We start from the raw sequence: 7122 nt of genomic DNA on the forward strand, positions 1-7122 counted from the left end.
CTAGATTGAAAACTCTCATTGATTCCAAAAAACAAATTGACAACATCACCATTGTTAAATGTCACAAGTAGCCAAATTTTGCATCCACCAAATTGCAAGGGAGTGCTTTGTCAAAGGAAAATAGATGCAAATATGTTCAACACCACAAATAGAGGAAAATATTTTTTTGGAGAATATATAATTCAAAGGAAAATACCCCACTACATGCATTATGAACCTCACAATTTGATCTAAATGTAAATGATCTAGATCACAAGCATAGTTGCATATTAGCTCAAGTCTATTGTCAAAAATAATAAAAAAGGAAGATCCCAAGTGATGTCTCTAGTTGCATCAATTGCAATAAAGGTCATAATTCTTTTCCTTTCAAAGAAACTGACACCAATATTATCAAAAAGACTGCAATTGAAATCCCTTCAAAGAGTGCATGAAGTTGTGATTGGAAATTACCTTCATGTTTATTGTTCCTAAATTTATGTGAAAGCTAATTGTTCTTGTTGATCCCTTGCCACATGATCTCAAGGCTACAACCTTGTTACTAGTACAAGGTTGGATTGATTGTTCATGTAATACGTGAGATATTCATTTTCTCAAATCCAAATTACAAATACCCTTATCAAATGGTCGATATTGTTTCATGTCTTGGTAGTAGAAGTACTTCCAATTACTGAACTAAAAATCTAGTAAGTTGCACCATTCAGTTGTGAACTTTTATTTGCAAAAAAAATCAAATAAATATTGATATGAGGGTTACAATAAATCAATAAATATTTTGACACAACAATAATCATGTCAGGAACATTGATAGTTTTGATGACGATGAATTTTAAATCAAATGATAATGTCAGTAATCCTTGTGTTTGTCCTTTTGACAATAGATCTAAATATATGTTCTCTTTATTAAAGGTTGATAATAGATGCATCACTATATGTAGTAGTGACATCACTATGAATCCAATAGCCTCCCATGATTTTCTTGCACCTAACAATCCGATATTAATAGTGACCTTTTCCTTTGGAAAGATTAGCAAATGATAATGTCAGTAATCCTTGTGTTTTTCCTTTTGACAATAGGTCTAAATATATGTTCTCTTGATTAAAGGTTGATAATAGAGACATCACTATATGTAGTAGTGACATCACTATGAATCCAATAGCCTCCCATTATTTTCTTGCCTCTAACAATCCGATATTAATAGTGACCTTTTCCTTTGGAAGTATTAGCCCTCATAAATCTTTATAAGTAGGGGTTCTATATTGTTGGACAAACAACAACAATAACAACAAACATTAACTTGAAGAATGAATTAGTCTTGGCAATAGTCAAAGGTATGTTGCTCCAAAAAGGGTACCTCCCATAAACTTATATCCTTCTTCCCTCTCCTTTCCTTAAAACATTGATTAGATGGAAAGTTATGCTTTGTAACTATTCTTCGAATGAAGCAAAGTGAGGTTCTCATGAAAAATGAAACCACGGAATCAATTCCACTATCCATATTCCAAATATGCTTATGGTTCTTGAGGATCTAATTAATACTCTTAAAACAATTTCAAATTTTAGAACCATTACATCTTCCTTCTTCTTATCGCTTTCATAAATATCATGATGAGAAATTCACGTAATTTCTAGTTTTGAACTCATACAAATTACAACCTCATGCCCTGAGATTCTCTTAAGGTGATATTTCAAGAGGCTAACAATCCGATATTAATAGTGACCTTTTCCTTTGGAAGGATTAGCCCTCATAACTCTTTATAAGTAGGGGCTCTATATTTTTGGACAAACAACAACAATAACAACAAACATTAACTTGAAGAATGAATTAGACTTGGCAATGGTCAAAGGTATGTTTCTCCAAAAAGGATACCTCCCACAAACTTATATCCTCCTTCCCTCTCCTTTCCTTAAAACATTGATTAGATGGAAAGTTATGCTTTGTACCTATTCTTGGAATGAAGCAAAGTGAGGTTCTCATGAAAAATGAAACCATGGAATCCCTTCCACCATCCCTGTTCCAAATATGCTTATGGTTCTTGAGGATCTAACTACCATCCCTGTTCCAAATATGCTTATGGTTCTTGAGGATCTAACTAATACTCTGAAAACAATTTCAAATTTTAGAACCATTACATCTTCCTTCTTCTTATCATTTTCATAAATATCCTGATGAGAAAGTCACATAATTTCTAGTTTTGAACTCATACAAATTACAACCTCATGCCTTGAGATTCTCTTAAGGTGATATTTCAAGAGGCTAACACTACCTATCATAAATTATGTATGAAAATTAAAATTCAATTTATATTGGTTTATGTTATCTTTCTAGTTCAACAAAATAGCTCTTTGGCATGTTGGCAATGGGATATTCAACTTCAAACCTAGTGAAAGAAAAGGAACATAAAATAAACTAGTGAAATATCAGACCTATAAATTATTCTATATTCCATGAAAAATCACAGTAAAAGGATAAATGGTGATTAACTAGTAAAGGGATATAAACTATATCATTGAGAAATCAAATTATTCTCATGATAACATTTTCTCTGTGTACTTTTCCACAGTAGAGGTGAATTATTAATAATATTTTTTTTTTGTAAGTCACAAGTTATTGCAATTATTGGTTTGCGGATTGTTGGTACTAACTCCACCCAATTTTCATAATTAGAAAATGAAATTTTCTTTGTGTAACCTAAAATTCATCCTCCTTATAGTGATGGTTCCATATCATCCTAACTCTTCTTGTTTGCACAATGTGACTTCTTACATGATTTTTTTTTAATTATTAGTTAGGATGTTCCTAGACCACTGTCTATCTAGGTTGAGTTTACTGTGATCCTTTGTATAGATATGATTTTTTTTATTTCTTTATTGTTTATACAATGAACATGAATTCTCCTAAATAAAGCGACTCATAACATCTAGTTCTACCAATCTCATCAAGTTACATGTGTGGGGGTGTGTTAACTTCATCCATGTCTTATGCATGTAATAGGTGGATGAGAAGAATGAGAATCCTTCATGGAGAGATATGTAGAAATTTTGAATAATTTAACACATATTCAATAGAGATTATCCTGATCATGTACTATTGCGGAATACATACACAATACATAAGCTCCTCTACGTTGATCATCAATATAGCAGCATCAATAACAATAAAACATCAAGAGCATTCACACATTAACACAGTATGTAACCCGGGGAAAGCATCTCGCTAAAAACCCCAACTATCTGTATATTAATGATTGAGAACATGTAACATTACAAAGTACAATGCTTATCACAAGCAATCCAGTACCAGCTCCACCTGTTACACACAATACAGCTCAGATCTGATCTCCAAATCTATTCCACTGCTTGCCTGCCTCCACTGCTCAATACCTGCTCAAGAACTGATGAGAATGGCTTACCAAACTCGTATTTCACCTCAAAATAATCACTCACACTTTATTGGACGTGAGCAAAGGCTACAATATTGGGAAAATACGTGAGCACACTCATTGGCATACTCAATCCCTTGGTTGTGCAAGATCTGGTGCACAACTATAGTCACAACTGATAGCAATCTGATTCTCTACCACCTGTCCCTGTTGAACTGAACATGCACTGACATGCAACTGAGTTAACTGATGTATTCATTAGTTGCATCATGAGTTAATAATTAGTTTAACAACTCATCATTAGTCTATTTGCAGTTAGACTAATTACAACTAGTTTAACTAAGTCAAACTGAACACAACTCCATCAACTCCACAATCAACTCCACCAAACTCAACTGATTGAGTTCTAACTGAAGTCATGCATGCAACAACTCAACTGACTCATAAGAAAAGCGTATTTCCTTCTGAAAGCTGCATGTGCCACCTCTGTAGCTCAAACTGAAGTGCTCCAAGAGAATAAGATCAAGTTTATAGTCCAAATATTATTATGAGACAATAATATTTGACTTTTCTATTTTTGACAGCCAGTCTAAAAATAGACTTTGATCACTCACACTGTGATCACTCACACTTTGATCAAAAATAGAAGTCCATCTATTTTTCCCAACTTGACCAATCATCCATAAACAGCGACCTGCAATCCATAGACATGATCCATATGTCTAAAAATAGACTTGCGCCAAAAATAGCCTGCGGGCCCACTTAGTGAAGGCGACTCTTTTCACTAAGCTCCATCATCTTGTTGCAATCTCAACAAGATATTGGATATTGTGTACATGATCGAGAGGTTACTAAAACCATGAAAAATGCTCCTCAAGACTTTACTGGTCCTCTACAACACAAGGTAATTGATTTAGAAGTTGAAGGTGATAATATCATCAATATGTTGCTTAACATTCGTTATATTGTTATAGAAGGGAGTTCACAACTTGAATGTTTATGGAAATGGAGGATGAGAAGTAAACACAATGAAAAGAATAAGAATGAAAATAAAATTAAATGCATTGTAGTTATAGTATGTTCAGGTAAGAAAATATTTGAAGGATTTATGTCTATCTAATTTTTTTAGGGTAAAAGATTGTTATAATTTATGAACTATAAAATTTCAAGGGTTTGGGCATATTTTTCAATTTGATTTGTCCATTGTTGGAATCACATGTTTGATTTGTGAAATCTCCATTTATGAGTTCTCCAGGTGTTTTTCAGGTGCAAAATATATAGATGCAGTCAATAACCAATTTCAAACAACAAAGATGAAAATTTGGGGAAAATATTTTGTTGAAATCCAAAATTTATATTGTTTAGATGGCGCCTAAAATATTTTTTATCTCTTTTTATAAGTAAGAATTCTTAAGATATACCAGGTATTAATAATTCTTAAAATATAAGTATTGATATTTGGGTATGGCGTAAACCTTTCAAAATTTTAAGGATATAATCATATTTAAAGTAAATAATTTGAACTGTTGCATATTCATTTCAAGTTAGAAAGGAATTTTGGGAAGAAAAAGACTTCAGTGATGATATTCAGCTCATAAAATTCTCAATTGTTGAGGCAGTGGAGGGGGAGTAGTTGCAGGGGTAGTTGCAAAGGCTGGCTATAGATTTTTAGTTCTTGAAAAAGGAAAGTACTCTCCCAAGAATAAATTGTCTCTATTGGAGGGTCCAACGTTGGATCAAATGTACAAGGGAGTGGGTTCTTTGGCTATCAATGACCTTGAGGTTGTCCTCCTAATGGGATCAACAATGGGTGGAGGGTACTGTGTGAATTGATTTGCTTCAATTCACACCCATAAGCATGTCATAAGAGAGAGGAGTGATAAGCTAAAATTGACCCAATTTTCCACTAGCAAATACACAAAATCCATGGATATAGTCTGTAGAAGAATCAGAGTGGAGAAGGAAATTTGTAGTTAGGGTTCCATGAACAAGGTTCTGAGAAAAGGTTGTTAGGAATTGGGGTATACTATAAATAACATACCTTAAAATGTTGGTTCTGATCATTTTTGTGGATGATGTTTCTTTGGATTCAAAGATGGTAAGAAACAAATTACATATGAGACATGGCTAGTGGATGCACTTTCTTCCAATTTTGTAATTTGTTTAGGATGAAAATCCACAGGGGCAGTATAAGAAGAGAAAAAAAAATGGATGGTAATAGGAAGAAAAGAGAAATGGGATTTATTTTGGAGACAAGGAATAGATCTCAGAATATTTATGTGGAGTCTAAAGTCAATTTTGTTTCATGTGGAGCACTCTACAACCCTAGTTTGTTAAAGAAAAGTGGGCTTAAGAACCCCAATATTGGTAAAAATATTCATCTGCATCATCTTTGGATGGATTAGGGTTATTTTCCCAAATCAAAATGGCCACGGGGAAAGAGGTACGAGGGAGGAATAATGACTTCAATGTCTCATATTTTTTACCCTTCTAGTTATGAAACTATAATTCAAATGCATTCATTTCATCCTGGCCTATATTTTTTTCTAATTTCATGGACTTCTAATTTATATATGAAGGAGAGAATGCCCATGTTTTATAGAATTTCTCATATATTTTATTTGGCCAAGGATAAGGGCTCAGGAACAATATACTTCCTTGGGCATATCACTTATAGGCTAGATCCATATAATGAAATAATATTAGTAAAGGAATAGAGAAGGTGTTTAGAATAGTTATTGCAGCTAGACCAGAAGAAGATGGTACCCACCATTGTTCTAGGGAGTGTTTGAAGCCAAAAACATCTAGTCCCCATGAGATTGATAATTTTATAAAGAATGCAAGCTCAAGGATCCTGAGAGATTTATCAACTCCTTTGTGTTCTGCACATCAAATGGGTAGTTGTATAATGGGCATTGATCAGATCCACTTCGTTGTTGATTATAGACGGGGAACATGGAAAGAGGAGGACTTGTTTGTGGATGATGCTAGTGTTTTTCCTACTACTCTTGGTGTCAATCCCATGGTCACTATTCAATCTATAGCTTATTGCATTGCCAATTTCTTTTTGGAAGCTCTCAAGAGTAGAGAGGTCAATTAGTTGACTTAAGCCTTCATTTTGAATGATAAAAAGAAAGGCAAACAAATTATTAGTTAAGAATAAAAGATACAAATTAATGATAATATTGAAAATGAAATCATCAAAGGTGGCTTGTGAAAGCAAGTACATAATATACCCCGACTATAGTTCAAAACCTGCCAATGACATCCTTATGCTTATGGATGCAAACAAATACACAAAAAAATAGTTAGAACTCGGGGCCATGTGCAAATTCTTGGCTACTTTGGTAGGATAGATGGACCCAGTTGTGGCTTCTAAACTAAAATTGATTGAATTGAATGGTGCTAATGGTTCCCCTATAATGCTAGAGATAGGCACACTAGGCTCATCTTGGTAAGAGGAATTTAGTTCCCAAAATATGGAAAGTTGGGATGTGGTCTATGATTTCACAACAAGGTGGAGGACTTGTAGCAATGATGACCAAGGATCAAATCCTAGCAAGCTTACTACCCATGATAATGCAATCAACCTAAGTCATTTAAGGTGTAGGTCATGCTAATTCCATAATGTTGGATTCAAAATAATGTGGAGGTGCTAACCCACACATGAAGAAACAACTCATCCTATTCAGGATATGTTTGCTTCCTTAGAAACCCTCTAAGGGGATGAGCCCCTTACAA

Source organism: Pinus tabuliformis, chromosome 1_1, assembly GCF_031772625.1.
Source record: "Pinus tabuliformis cultivar Carrire ecotype Pingquan chromosome 1_1, CPIR1, whole genome shotgun sequence".
Classification (NCBI taxonomy): Eukaryota; Viridiplantae; Streptophyta; class Pinopsida; order Pinales; family Pinaceae; genus Pinus; species Pinus tabuliformis.